The sequence below is a fragment of the Bemisia tabaci genome, chromosome 5, assembly GCF_918797505.1.
Source record: "Bemisia tabaci chromosome 5, PGI_BMITA_v3".
In the NCBI taxonomy this organism is placed as follows: domain Eukaryota; kingdom Metazoa; phylum Arthropoda; class Insecta; order Hemiptera; family Aleyrodidae; genus Bemisia; species Bemisia tabaci.
Window position 1 is genome coordinate 11,743,289 of NC_092797.1, and position 19,272 is coordinate 11,762,560.

The 19,272-nt window shown below is 39.0% G+C and overlaps 2 protein-coding genes across 3 annotated transcripts in view; one reads left to right on the forward strand and one right to left on the reverse strand.

The window, feature by feature from the left end:
• trc (Serine/threonine-protein kinase tricornered) overlaps positions 1–3,156 on the reverse strand; it is a 330,131-nt gene extending 326,975 nt beyond the window's left edge. Inside the window, exons 1-2 of the mRNA XM_019058799.2 lie at positions 2,674–3,156; positions 843–952 (exon numbers count right to left, since the gene is read on the reverse strand). The gene's annotated coding sequence lies outside the window, so the exon portion shown is untranslated. The remainder of the gene's footprint in view (positions 1–842; positions 953–2,673) is intronic.
• An 11,066-nt stretch (positions 3,157–14,222) lies between these two features.
• spoon (A-kinase anchor protein spoonbill) overlaps positions 14,223–19,272 on the forward strand; it is a 64,749-nt gene continuing 59,699 nt past the window's right edge. Inside the window, exons 1-2 of one of the 2 annotated variants that reach the window (XM_019058729.2) lie at positions 14,223–14,386; positions 17,412–17,516. The gene's annotated coding sequence lies outside the window, so the exon portion shown is untranslated. Of the gene's footprint in view, positions 14,387–14,626; positions 14,779–17,411; positions 17,517–19,272 lie in introns of those variants that run through there. The other variant, XM_019058732.2, reaches the window with a different exon arrangement.

Here is a 19,272-nt window from a genome sequence, read left to right on the forward strand (position 1 = left end):
TGGCCAAAGTGCGAAACAACGTATCTCTGTTTGCGAAATTGTGGACTTCCAGTCATACTTCATTTCTTCTTTGGTAAATTAGCCAACCTAACTTCGAAAACCTCTTTGATTCTTGTTCCTTGCTGGTAAGATATTTTGTATAAATTTCAAGCTAGTATGTTGGCTTTTTCCTCTTTGAAAAAATAAAATAGGAGCATAGATTTTGAAACACCAATAGAGATACAAGGTTTCCCACTATAGGCATTGATATTAGACTATAATATTGCAGCAAGAACCGCAGTAGCTCCAATCTGGATTTAGTGAATTTTTCTCTTAATAGAACACATCAGAAAAAGAGAGATGGTGCAGATACATTGCTTTTACTTTTAAGAATTCAAACGAAACGTCCTATAGGCTTCATGCTAAATAAAAAAATGTACATGAACCAAGTTTACCTTATTCTACCGCTAAATTTTCAAAGCTGGGATAATCTAGATTGGAGCACTGTGATTCCTAAGTACTCTCCACTACAGGATGGCATTTGAAAGTTAACTACTTTTCTGCGCAGTTTATCCTAGCTGCACAATCAAATTAATTAAAAAAATACCATGGATCACCTAGCTTGATCTCAGACTTTCTCTGATTTTCACTTAACTATTAAACTTCTCTAAAACTCAAAAAAGTTTTAAGTTAAAAAAAATAGATGAAATTCAGTCACAGTTGGTATCAAATAATTGATTATATACTTACAATTAGTCACTTAGGACTTGGAAAAATATCTAGGATTTTATCCATTATACATCGAGAACCTGCAATATCATAGATAAAATCCGACAGGATGATCAGATAAAAATGACAAGTACCTTGGTCTGCAGGAAGACGACGGCATCCAGATGAGCCGGCAGATGAGGGCGCCACGTCTGATTTTTCAGGTAAGCCCGCCAGTTCAAAAATTAACTTCCCACCATCAAATCTAAGAAAGGAAAATGAAATTTTATCAGAGTAGGTTAAAAAAAAAAAACCGGATATCATAAACTGCACATAATAAATCAAAAGCTTCCCGAGATATTTCGTTCAGAATATTTTTGATACTTCAATCAATGACTTTAGACATCGCTGTAGATTCCCAGACTTTTCAGAATGCCAGAAACCCTGCAATTATAATCTGGCAGTTCTGACACTAAAAATGGTAGATAGAATCTTATAAGGCTTTTTCTTGTCGCCATATTTTCTCAGCAATCTGCTATTCTGTGTGGGCCAAAAATTGGGCTTGCTGGTCAATTGACGCCCAGAAATATGAAACTAAGTTAATAAACTCTGGGGAATTAATCAAATTACTTATAAAGATATGAAAATGCCAAACAACACATTATACGAAGCACATGATGTTTCATCCATCGGTGCTTTAGACTGATTTCGATGGGTAATGACAGAATTACTGGCATCCTTTTCATGATCTAACTTCCATTTAATTCGTTGTGAAAATGCTAGTAAATATCTTGATTAGGTATAAATTGATTCCTGACCTTCCCATCGAGTGAATCATTTCTTTATTGGAAGTTGATCTGTAAACTCCCATTACTTTTATACCCATATATGAATCGTTTACTAAGTACACAGGATTTTCAAGAGAGAAAAAGTAACGTTTCTTTCTACCTCAGATCTTGTCTAAAGGCCGAGTGGAAAGGCGCCTACACAATGACTTATTTCTGAGCTGGGCATTCACAAAATAAAGAGAAAATTCATCCTGCCTTGGACATAATTGATTGGTTCAATACCACAGGAATTCTGAGCTCCCTTGACAGTCAGAAAGTCAGAATGCAAACATTAACTAGTAGAGCTAGTCGAACATTTTTTTTTCAACATTAGGTTTCCATTTCATCTCATGCTCAAAAAAGTGAGAGCGTCCAGAGTTTCCTAAAACAGACTGCACCAAGGTATTGAATGCTAGCAGGAATTATTGGCTCTCAGACATCTTCAATATGGATAAGACCTAGCTCACCTCCATTCTGACTGCAGTTCAGAATTTTCTGAGGATGATTTCCCCAGAATTTGTGATGCGGCTCAATCAATTGTAGAGTATCATTGATTCTCGATGCCAACTGCGTTCTTTCCCCCAGCACCTAACATTTGCAAATGTACTCAATGCTTCATTTCAGACGGCTTCATAGCTATATTCTTGGGAACAGTTGGTGAAAAAATCACCTTCCCTACCCTCAGATTCATCTATTGCTTCCTTGCGAGGACAGCACCTTGTTAGCTTTAGTTTGGAGTAATATGCATTCGCTTCATGTTGAATTCATAGCATAAGTGGAAGTGAATATCTCCTGAAGAAATGCAGCTTCCCAAGTCCAAAGCTAGGATGAAATAACCTAAATCATCATGATACATATTCGCGCAGCGCAAATAAGTTAGTCCCTATAATAATAACGGTAATAGTGTCTTGTGACTGAGCATGAAAAGACAATGGAATGTCAACATGGTTGCAGATTTAATGTAGAGGGATATCTGATGATTCATTTCCTGTAGCGCAAACACTGCAAACTGTCATCGAATGATTCTGCTGGAATGAACCGGATCGAGCAGTGGTTGATCAAGCATTGTGCACTGAGCAGGTAAGAATCAGAGAGGCCAAAGGTCCACTGATCCTTTTAAGTAAACAGAAACTACAGACCAAATTCTTGATATACTTGCCTAAATATACTTGAAGATTATCTATGCTCAGCACGAGAACCTACGTTTTAAACACAAGTAAACACGAACTATACAATGATGAAAGAGAAACAATGAAATCCTCAGACTCAGTTGCCTAGACGTTCGAACGCGTTAAATTGTAAAGGAACGATGATTGTTAGTAGAGGATTTTTATAGAAACCACGCACAACTATTCACAATGAAAAATTTGCCCCAGGCATCTACAAAAGGGTACATACAAATCAAGAACCGTAAACCGTAACCCTTCCTCAAGCGCGTAGAGGAACAAAAATTATCGAGCACAAAAACACTTGAGGTTAGAATTTTTTGTTGGATCCCACATCCCACTGTTGTGGTTAAATACACTGAATTTACGACAGCTGTTTCGCGATTTTTTTTAAAGGAAAATAGCGAACACTACGGTGGGTAAAAATTATGGTTGCAGTTGAAGTTCAACTCAACTTTCGGTACCGTAAATGCAAATGCTGCACTTGCGCAAAGTGTTTACGCGACGTTGCCGAGCTGTATTCTTGCGGATTCGACATAGTTGCCGGTCTTTTTTTTACGAGAGCCTCTTCATCATGATTTTTCAAAGTCTTCTGCCGTCTTTATGGCTTTAGCCAGTAAATATTTAGAGAGTTGTAAAGTTTTGCCTCGTTTTTAACATTTAAGCACATGAGACATCCTACTATCCTACTTGATGTGCCAATGCGCCTTCATTTTTTGAATATGCAACTCGCGTCATTCCTGCAGCAGGATAAGTCGTTTTTTAAACTAAATCAGTATCGTTTCTTCGCCGACATCGACGTATTAATAGTTCAGGGTGCTTGCCTTGACTTTTTAAGAATGGAACCCTTTTACATACCAAGCCAGGGTTTTCTAATCTTTTTTTTTTTTCACATTGCGAATGTACTTAAACTTTAGAGAGCTGCAATGCAATCAATTCTATGCCCCGATACCGTCATAGAGCCACCCGTAGGGGCTCCATTTCCACAGCCCCCCCACATTCGAATCTTAAACCAAAAATTATATCATAATTTTGTGCTAATTTTGTGCTATTTTGTGCCGCAAATTAAAAATTTTGTGCTGCAAAATTAAGGAGGGAAACGCTCCTCAAAATTGGGGGGGCTGTAGAAACGGTAGCCCCCCCACTTTCGAATTTTCGAAAAAAAAGAATGCCATAATTTTGTGCTAATTTTGTGCTATTTTGTGCCGCAAGAAAAAAATTTTGTGCCGCAAAATTAAGGGGGGTAGCAGCATTCCAAATTGGGGGGGCTGTAGAAATGTTTGCCCCCTGTTTCGATTTCTCGGAAAAGGAGTATGCCATAATTTTGTACTAATTTTGTGCTATTTTGTGCCGTAGCAAGACTTTCAATTTTTTCAAATTTAAGGGGGAAAAATTGGTATTTCAAAATTGGGGGGGCTGTGGAAATGTTTGCCCCCCTCTTCGATTTCTTGAAAGTGGAGTATGCCATGCTTCTGCTTTAATTTTGCGCTATTTTGTGCCGTAGAGATATTATTCATTTTTGTAAATTTAGGGGGGTAAACGGGCACATCAAATTTTGGAGGGGCTGTGGAAATGTTTGCTCCCCTTTTTGATTTCTTGAAAAAAAAAGTATGCCGTAATACTCTCATAATTTTGTGCTATTTTGTGCCGCAAAAAGAAAATTTTGTGCTCCAAAATTAGGGGTCCTAAATACCACCCCAAATTTAAGGGGGAGGTCGCAGGTGCGGCAGCCCCCCACTTTCGAATTTCGAGAAAAAAAGCACGTCATAATTTTGTGCTAATTTTGTGCTATTTTTTGCCGCAAAAAGAAAATTTTGTGCTCCAAAATTAAGGGGGTTAAATACCATTTCAAATTGGGGGGGCTGTAGAAACGATAGCCCCCCACTTTCGAATTTCGAGAAAAAAAGTACGTCATAATTTTGTGCTAATTTTGTGCTATTTTGTGCCGCAAAAAGAAAATTTTGTGCTCCAAATTTAGGGGGATTAAATACCACTTGAAATGGGAGGGGCGGGGACTGTAAGACAAGTTAGCGCTCCGGCGGAACCCGAATCTTCCGCTCCGGAGTCGCAGGCTCGCAGGTAGCCGGAACCTTTGGCAGCGCAGCGTGGTCACATCTCTCTCCGCTTTGACTTCTGCTCATGGAAACGGACGGAAAGGGCCAAGCACCGTGGCAACTCAAGAAAGATCCGGGCGGGAGATCCGGCGCGGCGCTCTTTGCACGGGATATTTAACCAGAGAGATTTATCCTATAATCATTAAGGATCCTTTTTGGAGGGTTATATACAGTTTGGTGTCAGCGAGTTCCAAATCGAATGTTGCTCTACTGTTTTTATTTTGCACGCTACCGATTATTATTTACTGAATCGAATTAATTAATTATTCTAAAAAGCGCTGAAGTGTCCGAAATTTTCTTTTGTGGGAACGCTTAGCTCTAGCTTTCTACTGGGCTGATTTTCATGATTTTTGCGGATATCAACAGGTAATTTTGTTTAAATGAGCCCGCTTACACAGCCTGATTTATGGGGGGGGGGGGGGGGGAGCATGGTGTTATGCCATCGGGCGACAAATTTCGGGGAATTTTTTGGGGTTTTTTTATAGAAGGGGAGTTTATGTTTCATTTTCGCCTTTTACGTGTCACAAACCCTCGTTCCTTGATAAATCATTTCCCCTTTCCTAAATAATTGTTTGCAACACTTTCCTGCACAAATGCGCATCCTTCTCACTATCGCAGAATACGATTGCGCTTTTGATGTTTTCGAAACTTATATTTCGTGCGCATCGGCATCGCGTGAATCTATAAGATATATAATTGATCGAGAGTAAGATATTATATTATTGACCCGAAAAAATCCCTAGTCGGGAAGAAAAAAATCCCTAGATTTCGCTAAAAATCCCTAAATCGCCAGATTTGCTCAAATATCCCCCAAAAAGCACTAGAATTTACACAAATTGCCATTTTCAACGTAGAAATATGACATCGTTTGATGTATCAGTTTGGAATATTTTAATCTGATTGGCTTGTTTGAATTTTGCCGCCCTATGAAAGCATTGAACAGACCAATAAAATGAAGGAATAGGTAGTCGCGAATTCCCCCATTTAACCAATGTAAATTTTAATTTTTTGTCACAGTTCGTTTGAGCGTTTCACTTGGTTGATTTCCATTACTTTCCGGCTACCGACAGGCGATAGTACCTAGATGAGCCCGCTCCATGCGGAGTTTGGCAATATGACCCAGGGTTCTAATATTTGGGTTGACTGGTGAGCTGGGCAAGGGTAGGGGCAATAAGCAAAATTTGAAGTTCCCTACCATGAAAAATGACGGGAATTTCAAATTTGGCGGAAAATCGACCAAATTAGAGATATTGAATTTTGGTTTTTTTAGTCTTAGTTCGTTTGGATGATCAACCGGGGTGATTCTCATGGTTTTCGCGGCTACTAATGGAAGAGAATCCCTGGATAATCCCACTCTATACTGAGGGCGCGATACGATGATGTCTGGACCTGAGGTTTTTCCAGCACACGTTGCCACCAGCGCAACCACATCTCGGCCGATGCCGGTCTCCTTTAAACATAACAATAGACCGCTCGGCATCAATGGATCTCAATCCGTTGGCCTTCCCTGTGGCCTATTGGAGCTCCAAAGAAATTTGATGACATTTTTAAGATTTGCTTCGACTTTAACTCTCTTAGTAAACTTACATTCTGCGGAAAAAGCAGATTACAATGAACTAATTTTTTTTATGATTTGTATATATACAACGGAGATGTCGGTCCGCAAGTTGCAAATTCAGCAGAAGAAATATTGGACCGCATTTAGCAAAAAGAAACCAGCGTGATTACAGTGTTTTCAAAATCGTGCGACTACTTTTTTTTCTTTTAAAAATACGAAATATATGTACTGTATGAAAATTTACAGAATAACTTCCCTTCAAAATTAACAAAAATTATTTAGTGGGAAGCAAGAACTATTTCCTACTTTGGGAGATTTTTTTTTAGATAATTGTGAAAAAGCAATATTTTAACAACACTGTGATTGCGCAGGTTCCTGTTTGCTAAATGCGATCCTATTGATCTTGCTATGCCGCAGAATCACGTATTTTCTTTGGTTTGACCACCGATTTGCTCGAAATTTTACCGCGAATTTGAAAATATAGACTAAAAAAACTTTTTTTGAAAAAATAAAAAAGTTGCACTCGCGAGCTGTCTAATCCTCGGTTGAAATTTCGAGGGTCAGATTCAGGTAAGCGCGAGACAATGGGGCAGCGATGTCGAGCGTGCCGAGTTGCGGTCTAGAGGATTGCTGTGTTGCCAATTACGAGATTATGGTATTTACTCATTCGATTTTCCAAACATCGTAGCGCGCCCCCGGTATACTTAAATTGAGCAACAAAGGCCTGCGAAGCGGGCCCTTTGGGGGTTGGACTGCATAGCGGCCAGTAATTAAAAATGGCCCATCATGAAGAACAAAAGCAATAGCATTTCTAGTTCCGTGATCGACCAGTAGGGGTATATAGGGTGTTGCAAGACGATGCAAAAATTTTCAGGTTGCTAGGGTCGCTCCGAAATAGAACAGAATACATTGATCGCAATCAAGCGGAGTGACGTGACTCAAGGGACCGGATTTATCATATCGATGGCTATAGTGGCCCAATCACACATGAAAAAATTTCTTTTGAGAATTTTTTTGGTCTAACTCCCTGAAATCAATTCATTTGAACAAAAAGACTCTGCCAAGTTTCAGACAAATTGAATAATATTAACCCATGCCAACTGAGCCGTCTTTTTTATATGGGATTTTACATCGAAGAACACTTTTTTTTTTTTAGAAAATGCAATTTTCCGGAAAATCGGTAATTTCTAGAAAAAAATCTGAAACCGTATTCGGAATAAGCCGAAAAAATTGAGAGGGAAGAGTCCCATCAGACACTTCAAAAACAATAAATTCACCTCTCGTTTTAGCGGTGAAACATGGGAAAGTGCTTTTATGGAGGGTAAATGACGGTATAAAAATCTCAAATAATTGCATAGGTCTGCGTCCGAAAACAAAGCTTAACATACGATGGTTGTTATTCATGAGTTTTTTCCGCTGTGTCCGATAATACTATCCCTATTTCTTCATCTCATCAGCATTTCCTGGAATATATACATATTTTCTCGTAAGAAGGGGGGTTTACCATTGATCGACGTTAAAGATTTAGTCATTCATACCTTGTCTAGAGGCCCAATGTGCAGTAGTTTTCCTCAGAATCATGAATACCACACCAAGATTTAGAGAGTATTTGTGTGGGCACTTTATTTGAAACCAAACATCGGCACCAAACGAAAAATGGTGGAAAAATTGAATTTTGTTATTAAAAGTTGGAAAAGAGCACAGGGCGCATTCCAGTGAGGTAATGTACACTAGATTTCGGAGGTCTTGAAATCAACGATAACACATTTTCTGAAACATTCCTTAAAAATGGTCCTTTCATGATATGTTTCGCTGGATACGTGTCAAAATTGTTGTTGCTTCTGAAATGAAAGCCAATCATTTATTTCTCAAAACTGTTCGATTCAGTAAATAATAATCGGTAGCGTGCAAAATAAAAACAGTAGAGCAACATTCGATTTGGAACTCGCTGACACCAAACTGTATATAACCCTCCAAAAAGGATCCTTAACCCTAGTCTGCCTGAGTGGGGTCAGATTGACCCCACGGGAGTTTCAACTCTTTGCCATTTCTCGTGGTATGCACGAAATTTTTTGTCCTTCACAAATAGCTCTACAAAAACATCTAGGAACACGATTTTGAAGGGGGGAAAAAAAAAAAAATGTGCATGAGAGATCAAAAAATTCACGAGTACCCCTAGAAAGCCTGAGCGGGGTCAGATATCCTTATAACATATATTTTACTATTCAGCATCACAAAAGCTAACTTTGAAGGTGTATTCATTTTTCTCTTTTTAATTTTTTTCAGAGACTTATAAAACAATCAAAATTTTTCCGATTTTTTTCGTTTTCATTATTTAGTAGCCCTATGATTTTTTTTTTCTCATGCTGAGAACAACATGACAACATGTGTATGATAAAATGGTTGCATACCCTGCGCCGTGTTTTTTAAAACTTAGAAATGCTTCATGGTTAAGGCCTGTAAGGTTAGTGCACTGATATCAACTAAACACGTGAAAAAAACATAGCTAACTATTTGATTTTAGCTGACCCCGCTCAGGCTTTCTCGTTGGTTCAGAGGCTCAGGCAGACTAGGGTTAATGATTATAGGATAAATCTCTCTGGTTAAATATCCCGTGCAAAGAGCGCCGCGCCGGATCTCCCGCCCGGATCTTTCTTGAGTTGCCACGGTGCTTGGCCCTTTCCGTCCGTTTCCATGAGCAGAAGTCAAAGCGGAGAGAGATGTGACCACGCTGCGCTGCCAAAGGTTCCGGCTACCTGCGAGCCTGCGACTCCGGAGCGGAAGATTCGGGTTCCGCCGGAGCGCTAACTTGTCTTACAGTCCCCGCCCCTCCCATTTCAAGTGGTATTTAATCCCCCTAAATTTGGAGCACAAAATTTTCTTTTTGCGGCACAAAATAGCACAAAATTAGCACAAAATTATGACGTACTTTTTTTCTCGAAATTCGAAAGTGGGGGGCTATCGTTTCTACAGCCCCCCCAATTTGAAATGGTATTTAACCCCCTTAATTTTGGAGCACAAAATTTTCTTTTTGCGGCACAAAATAGCACAAAATTAGCACAAAATTATGACGTGCTTTTTTTCTCGAAATTCGAAAGTGGGGGGCTGCCGCACCTGCGACCTCCCCCTTAAATTTGGGGTGGTATTTAGGACCCCTAATTTTGGAGCACAAAATTTTCTTTTTGCGGCACAAAATAGCACAAAATTATGAGAGTATTACGGCATACTTTTTTTTCAAGAAATCAAAAAGGGGAGCAAACATTTCCACAGCCCCCCCAAAATTTGATGTGCCCGTTTACCCCCCTAAATTTACAAAAATGAATAATATCTCTACGGCACAAAATAGCACAAAATTAAAGCAGAAGCATGGCATACTCCACTTTCAAGAAATCGAAGAGGGGGGCAAACATTTCCACAGCCCCCCCAATTTTGAAATACCAATTTTTCCCCCTTAAATTTGAAAAAATTGAAAGTCTTGCTACGGCACAAAATAGCACAAAATTAGTACAAAATTATGGCATACTCCTTTTCCGAGAAATCGAAACAGGGGGCAAACATTTCTACAGCCCCCCCAATTTGGAATGCTGCTACCCCCCTTAATTTTGCGGCACAAAATTTTTTTCTTGCGGCACAAAATAGCACAAAATTAGCACAAAATTATGGCATTCTTTTTTTTCGAAAATTCGAAAGTGGGGGGCTACCGTTTCTACAGCCCCCCCAATTTTGAGGAGCGTTTCCCTCCTTAATTTTGCAGCACAAAATTTTTAATTTGCGGCACAAAATAGCACAAAATTAGCACAAAATTATGATATAATTTTTGGTTTAAGATTCGAATGTGGGGGGCTGTGGAAATGGACCCACCGGTAGGTACGCCAAAAAAAAAACCAATAAAGTGATCAGTGATGATTCTAAATTTAAAAAAAAAAAAAAAGCACAAGCGCCGTGGGGCTAACATTTCAACTACCAAAGGTAAGAGATGTTAAATATAACTTGTCGAAGCCCGTCTCGAATTAGTTTCGTGACAAGTGAGCAGGTTTTTAAAATAAATTTAAAAATTGGCATGGGAAAATTATTTTTCTAGATTCTTGTAAAGGAAGTCAACTCTCGGTTTGCGATGTTGTGGACTTTCTGAGTTTTTTTTTTCATTCCAAAAACCAGTCGACACATACAATTTATTTCCTCAGAAGCTGCGTACCTGCTTGATTTGTTTTTTCATCTATTTAAACATTAAAAATGGTATTTTCTTTTCGTTGAAAATAAAAAAAGAGGCGGAGATTTTGAAGCACCGAACTTAAATATTGTCACCTTCTGGTCAAAAAATTACAGGCGCCACTCCATGTTGCCGAATATCTCAAGATTGCTTTCATTTCCCCTCAAAATTTTGCATATGCTGTTATGAAAATTTGAAGAATTAATTTTGATTATGAAAGAAATATCATGTAAAAGCAGGTGATTATTTTGAATACATAGTTTTTTCGTAAAAATTAAACAAATCTAAGAAGTTTTGCAACATATTGCCTAAGCGCAAATGGCGCTTGCGATGCTTTGGCCGGGGAAAGACAGAATGTGATTTCTGATTTAGGAGAGGCACAAGGACTCTCAAAAGTCTACTCTGGCGTCCTTTTGTGGAATCGCGTCAGAAAAATTCACGAGAGACCCTAAAAGGCTCTGCGAGATTTCTGTGCAAAGGGTCGAAAGGGGCCCACCAAATTTTACCCTCCTTGGCCTATTTTGGTCAATTAAGAAGGCAATCACTCCTTACACCCCGGGGTCATTCCGAGCCTGTTCTTGTTTCAAGCAAATGATGAAATGAACGAAAAAAACGAGAAAGTTCAGTTTTCAGCGGATGCAGGAAAGTAATGTTTGCCATGATTTTCTCGTGATATTTGCCATCATATTGATCATGGGAGAGGCAGTTAATCAACAGAACCACATGGTCTATAGCAGGCTCGGACCGGCCATAAGGCCAATCTGCCATTGGCAGATACGCCCCCCTTGCGCGCCGAAAACGCGCCCCTCTTACAGATAGCAAAATAAAAAGAAAAAAAATTACGACCGAGAATATGTGAGAAAAATATCTTAAATGAAAGGAGAGAGATTTAGGAGTAAAGAAAGGTGCTTTAACGCATGATAGTGGTGAACAGAGGTCCAAGAACTACTTTCTGAAGTGTAAACAATTTTCTGTGAAATTATCACCTTCTTCTTGACATACAGGAGCTTTATCATCCTCCTCCTTCATTCGCTATGTGTAACTCCCTTAGAAGCGATGGTCGGTTCGATTTTTAGACATACGTATCCTTTATAGACCTCTTAAGAGACCTTTTAACATAATTCCTCCTTTTCAAATGACTATTGATTTGGACATAAGTACCATAGCATGCAAACTCATCCCTAATTTATCTCGAAATTCAAAAATAAGACACATCTAAAATGTAAACGCGATACAACTATTCGCGCAAGATGGATGTCCATATTGCATATGAAAAATGTAAGACGCGATGCCGTGAGTCGTGAACTCACAATGCTCTGCTCTAGTTTGAAGCAACATTACAAATAAGACAAACGTAAACAAACACAATATGGAAATAAAGCGAGGTAAAGGATGCGCGTTATCGATGGCGCAGAGATACAACTATTCGTGCTTGATGGACGTCCGTGCTGCATCTGAAAAATTGAAGGCGCGATGACGCGAGCCGTGAGCTCTCGATGCTCTTTCATGCTGTCAATGAAGCGTCGCTCTGATTCGGGAGAAAAGTTAAAAAAAGGCCTGAAGACATCTCTCCTACCTTCGGCTGTATTACTCACGTAGTGTTTGAAGCACCATTACGAATGAGACAAACGGAAACATACCGAACATGGAAAAAGAGGAAGGGAAAGGATGCGTGTTTACGACGGCGCAGAGATAAAACTATTCGTACTTGATGGACGTCCGTACTGCATCTGAAAAATTGAAGGCGCGATGATGCGAAGCGTGAGCTCTCAATGCAGTGCTTCACGTTCAATTTTGCATTTTTTACTCCGTGCGATCAATAAACTTTGAACCTGAAAATAGCGTAAACTTGTGCTGATTTGCCAAAATTTTCTGAACCCCTCTCCACGTAGGGAATGCCCTATACCAGGAAATATCACATTACGCCCCTTTAACCAGCCAAGGGTTTACGCCCTCAGATGCGAGCCAGTCCGACCCTGGTCTGTAGTTGCAAGATAGGGACTCTGGTCGATGATAGGGGGGAGGGGGCATGATGGCACGCCGAAAATATGTAGCCCCACATTATTTTCTCGGAGGAAAACTGACAGAGCCAATTTCAAGAGAATTTTCCTCTAAAAATATGCAAGATGGCGGTCATATTTCTCTTGAAAATATTATACGAGCGGGAATTTGGAAAGGTCTTAATCGATTTCATGGTCAGAATACTTGAATACACTGTGTCCATTATCATGCATCTGTACCTAAACACACTCTACACCAAAATCTTATCAGGTCAGGAACAAGGGTTGAATATGACTTGAATACAAAATCACTTGCTTTTACAGTATGAAATCGAATGAACCTCAGTCGTTATCTCGACTCGACGGCATTAAGAGTTAGTAATAATTTTTCATTTTATTTTTTTAAACGTCATTAAATATGAATTAGGTTACTACTTCACCATATTCATTCCTTAGCTATCGGCAGAAATAGGGTACGAAGAAAAAGTAGAGAAGAAAAACCACGAATTGCGTTCAACGTTCATTGCCTGCAGCGTTCATTAACTCCGTGACTGGTACGGGTGGGCTACACTGGCTTCGGTGCATGGAAAATTGCCTGCAGGCGTTTTGAAGGAACTTTTAAACAGTCAACTGCCCATAAGCGAGGGGCTGATTTGGAATCGATCTGAGACACGCATTAGTCACTACTCTGCCCTTTAACTATTTATATCCTCTTGTAGTTGGCTTTAGGAGCAGAATGTCAGGAAATAAATTTATGCTATAAAACGGATAGAATCTGATCACCCGGTAAGTTGGAATCGAGAAAAACATCATACGCGCGTGTGACTGTGACCAGGATGAAGGGCCTATGTCACAGAATAATAAGGCTGAGCCTTATCATTCTATGCCTATGTTTTAGGATAAGACGCTAAAATTTAGTTTACAAATTAGTAGCAAAGGCTGGTTTGTAAACTTTCGATCCCCTCACATTTTTCCTCAGTTCTATCAGAGGTAAAATCTGTTAAATACTTTTCGCCCCGCTATTGTAGCCATACCGATTCCGATCTCTGGAGGATTTCAACCAATTTAAATAAATAAATAATTTTAATAACTTCAAATCATTTAAAGGATAAAATAACTTAGGAAACTATACTAAAAACTTTTATTAGAATATTAGGTACTTTAGAGTTTGAAAGCCCTTTCCTCTCCCACCCTCTTCCCCTGAGAGTTTTTTGGTGGAACACCATGAAGATCCCCGCAAAAAACTTTTCGTTGAAGCAAATGATTTTCCTCCCAGCCGTAGTTTTACGGCCAGAAAATTTCTCAAAAATCTGCCGAAATTCTCTGCCAACGTGAGTTTTCAGGTGGTGCGGTCGGCTCGAGGCCGTGAGACATGTGGCCAGAGGCGCCTGCATGAATGAAAAGAAATTAGGTCAAGTAAACAATACACTGACCAAAGAAATTTCCAAAAATAATATTAACCGAAATTCACGTTGCTAAAAATTAAAGATTATGATGATAAGATCTCTGGGTGATGGAAAGTCGCACATTCAATCAAACGAAGGGAAGGGTTGAATTTCTAAAGAACATTCCCGAAGTCAAATTTCTTTCGACAGGATCTTGACTTGAGTGGTGCGCAATGCCGCAATGAACTGTGGCGAACGACAGTTCCCATGCCAAAACATTGCAAGCGCCATATTGTTTGCCGTGGTGGTGGACATTGCTTGCACGTGGTTTTCGTGGTTTTTCAGTGCTCATTTTTAGTAAAAGTAGACCCTAATAGGTGCGGGAGTGTTGTTTTACCGTTTGTGTCGGTTGAACCGAACAGTTTGAGCCATTTTTGGTGTAAGTAGCCTGATTACTTCAAGTGTTATTCGCTTCTCAAAATTTGAGCCTTAGCAGGTCGCCCTCTCCATAAGTGAGATCTAATCTGCCTTCGAAACTAATCCTTTAGAAAGCTTGGCGCTGATTATTTAGTGTTTTCGTATTCGCTTGCTTCCATTTTGCTGATTTTTTCAATTCTGCTGTATGTTTTATCGATTTCGAGCAATTTGCGTCTCGGGTCATGTGAGCCTGTGAGGCATGTCTCAGTGTTCGTACGTGTCATGGAGCCGCGTTATACCAGTTATACCCCGTTCCGTCTGCTTCGAAATTTAGTCGGTTTTTAGTTATTTCACCAGTTTTTTGAGTGTTGCTTTGCTGTGCTTTTTCATTTTACTCTTCAATATCAATATCAGGTGAATCTATCGTATTTTCTTTCCTTATTCTCCTCAACTCATGGTCACATATTGTCACCCTCCCCCTGTCTGTCTGTCACCTGTGTCCAGAAATATCTAGACTTTCTATTATCCTCCCCTGTCTTAAATATCCACAATAAATGGACCAAACTGCTGCAAGTTTTCTCAGGATTTTATTTTCCTCCATATTTTATCGTTTTGGTACTTCATCCAACCCATCTATAAGTAATTGTCATTTTAGACGCCTGAAGGGGGGTACGTTAATCATTCATTTCACAAGTTGTACTCTGCGCCGCAGTGAATGCCGCTCTTACTGTCACAATTCATACACTCAGTTTATTTTTCACATTTGCCCCAGTGATTCGTTTGAATTTACTGCCTCAGGTTTTTTCAAATGCTGAGATTTCTCTAAATGCCCTAAAGTTGATAATATCCGAAGCTTGACTTCCTCAAACTAATGCTTGATTCGGAACTCTAATGGTTTTTCAACGCTCAAGACGTAGGGAGAATAGTGTTTTCTTACCTCTATGGTGCTGTTGTAGTCAGCTATCATGACATTGTTAGATCGCATTGTATGTCGTACTTCTTACTTGCCTTGCTGTCTTGCACCTCCTCTGAGTCCCAGATAGGTATTTTAAATTTATCGAATTTACTGTGCAGTTAAGTCTCTTGATTTGCGTATCAGTGAATACTTACCTCTGAATTTTAATTTTCCAATACATTGGGTTTTTATTAGCCTCTTGGATATTATTGTGATACCTACAATGGTTGTCTTTGAGAGTATTTCATTGTGCGTTGGAACTAGATGGTTTTTCAGCGCTTAAGACGTAGGGAGAAAAGTGTTTTCTTACCTGGTGCTGTTGTAGTCAGCTATCATGACATTGTTAGATCGCATTGTATGTCGTACTTCTTACTTGCCTTGCTGTCTTGCACCTCCTCTGAGTCCCAGATAGGTATTTTAAATTTATCGAATTTACTGTACAGTTAAGTCTCTTGATTTGCGTATCAGTGAATACTTACCTCTGAATTTTAATTTTCCAATACATAGGGGTTTTTATTAGCCTCTTGGATATCATTGTGATGCCTACAATGGTTGTCTTTGAAAGTATTTCATTGTGCGTTGCGGATCAGACTTTCCTTGAAGCAATATGGTTTTGACTCAGTTTTCACATTTCTAGGCATGCAGTTAATGTCTGACCTTCCGTTCCTATAGGCCACAGTTTCTACAATACTGCTTTAGCCAGAAGGTCATTTGCACATGTCTCGTAATTCTCTCTTTGATTTGCTGTGAAACCAACTTTGAGTTTTCTCATCAAATGAAGATCGAGATGGTGTTCATGAAAACAAGTTAACTGAAGGCCTTTTTTGTATCCGTGGAAAGCATGGATCACGATGATAGCGGTTCGGGCTGGTTCAACCAGCCTGAACCAACCTCAACCTACCTCCGGAGAGTGATCCAAGCGTTCCACTGGAACACATGGAACAGTTGGATCGCGCCAGTGGAATGCGATAAAAAAGTGATGCGTTCTTTTGTGGTCCACTGTGGTCCGGATAAAAAAAAAGCCCTTGAAGGGATTCTGTGATGCTCCACCCTTTGTATTTTGGTAAAATGCAGCGAGGTGTGAGACATCAAAATATAAGGAAGACTTTATTATTTACTTTTAACAACGCTTTTATTCCTTCAGCCCTCATATTGCAAAGATCACTGTGCTTTATAGGAAAGATGTTAGAAGCAAATCAAACTATAACCGGTTCATTGAATGCAGAAATTTTGAGTTATGATTGCACTGCAGGTTTACCTGCCCTCCACAGCCTGTGCTGATATTATTTAAGTGTTTGGGATCCAAATCGTACCACTTATAAAATTAGTTCAGGCTCCGATTTGAGACTTTCCAAGCTTGTCATATGCCGGATCATTCCATCGTAGGGAAATGTTAATATTTACTTCATCCCTCTTTCATGCTGCATAAATTCCTCGATTTCTCTTTTTCTTGATTAATCGTCAGTGTTAGGAAACCTAGTGAACTGTGCAAACCAAATTGAGTTACATTCATGGTTCAAGATGGAGTTAAAGTAATGTAAGGTAAAAATTCCTCACGGCTCAGCAGTAAGGAAATTAATGCTCCCTCCATTAAATTTGGTAGGAAGGGGTTCAAAATTTTCCTCACCTGACAAATTAGTGGAATTTAAATAATCTGATGTCTTTTCACAATGTTAGCATCATTCAGAGGTTTGAATGAGCTCAATTACTTGTATAGTCTGTCTAAACTGAGGATTGTCTATTTCTGATAAACCTATTTGCAGTTTTATTTGCTCTGCAAAAACTGACCTTCGCCCTCCCAAAGTCTAATCTGAGTTGTTACTATTACCTAAATTTTGCAATGTCTACCACCAGTTCAATCCAGGCAATAGAAAATGGATTTTTTCTTGAATAGGGTATGAAATTTGAATAATCAATAATAATATTTTACTCCACAATTTTACTGAAGTCTGTTCGGCATCAAATACTTAGAGCAAATTAATTGCTTTACTCATCCCAGCGTATTGTTCACTTTCCTGGTTTTGATCACAGAAGCTTTTAAAGTCCATGAGAGTAATGCCCTATTGTTTTTCTCTTTCTTTTTTAATTTCAGATCGTGAATGTTGTTCTAAGACACAATTTTATGCAAGTGTCTTACCAATACCGATTTTACTGTTCTGGAATTTCTTTTTAAGAAAATCGCTGAATTTCCGTTTCGGTGAGTAAAATTATTCAGTGACATTAGGGTATAAGAATCTTGTTGAGGTTGATCTCAAGTCTCGCAAAATGTATTGACAGCCGAAGAGCAAAAACAACATATTTCTGTTTGCGTCGTTGTAAACTTCCTGACATACTTACTTTTTTCTTTTCTTTGGAAAACAGTCAACATAATTTCTTAAAGATATCTTTGATTTTTCCTTTTTGTTAGGAGAATATATTGTGTACAATTATACTTAACTATAAAGTTGGCTTATTTCTCTTTGAAAAAGTAAAATAGGAGTGAAAATTCTGGAACATCCCTATAAAGATACCAGTTCTTGCACTTTGGCTGTCAACTTACCCGTTGCTTATATTACAAATTTGTCTTCTTTTGTTTAAAGCAAGAATGGGGTAAATTTTGCAATGAATTAATATCATGTTTTCAAAAGAACTCTTAGAATTTGTTAATGTCTGTATGCTTAGGAAGATGAGAACGACAGCTTTCAAAGTTTGGAAACCAAAAAAATTGATTCTGCACCAAAATTAAGTCTTTAAAACACTCAGCCAAATAAACAAGCCCTCTCATAATTGAATTGAGTTATTACGAAAAGAATCCAGGAATACTGCCACAACCTTTTCAAAAATTGTGTTGGTCGTGATTTTGTGAGACCAGTCGCTTGATTTTTCCTGCTATGAAACGAACGATCCTTGCATAAGATTTAGTATCCAAAATCATGGATTCAAAGTTCATTTGAAGAGGTCAGAGGCAGAGGGGCCTTAATCACTTTACAATGGTGTAAAATTTAAGTTGACGAATTATTCTCTCATTCATCAATGTACAAATTTTTAAGTACAAGGAAATAATTAAAGAAAAAATTTTCAACTTCTTTTGAGTGACCAAGAAAATTCTTGAACAAACCTTTGTTCAAATCCTTTGCCCCTCTTGCTCTGATTCCTAAATATTTTTGATGAAATCGCTGAAAAGATGAAACCTCAAACCGACTTTTCTCAGTTTTCATTGATTATTCTGTTGTGACTCGTCAGCTTTGCTTTACTAAACTGAGTCCACGTACACTGTTAGAAGTATTGGCGTGAAGTGCAGCGTATTTCATTCTGCAGCATTCTTACCTGCCAAATAACCTGATATGTATGAACAGGTACTGCAATCCAACCTGTGAGAGGGGGCTTTATTCCTCATAAAGAATAAATTTTGCTCCTCGAAAGCAGCGTTTACTCAGGATTTCTAGCGGAAGTTGAAGTCTAGTTTGCAGGCTCGGGAAAAATAGGGAATTCTGCAGCCTGATCGTTGAAAATGTTGACATGACAAGAATCGAAAATCAATATATTACACAGCGCATATTGGGATATGTCTTGTCTTATCTCGCCAACAAAGCCAGTTCAAGTTTCAATGATCAAGCTGCTGATACTTTTGAAGTTGCGAGAAAAGTTACAGAATTGTAATTAAAGATATTTCGGAAACCTCACTCTCGGCCCAAAAAAAGATCCCCACTCGCAATAAATCGAGTCGACTCTTTTAAAAAAACTATCCTTCTCCCATTTAATATTTCTGGAGTCGTTTGGCATCCACACAAACTCTGAAGTAAAATCCAATCAGATCTCCAAAATTTTTGACCGTGCATTAGAGGAACGAGTACCCCGCCCTACTCGGTCCTCACACTGCTCGCCGGCCAGTCGCTTTCCGATCGTGTTTTTCCCGACTCAATTCGGGCCCGGGCCGCACAGCGGATCGAGTCAATAGGAAAGTTCGGACAAAA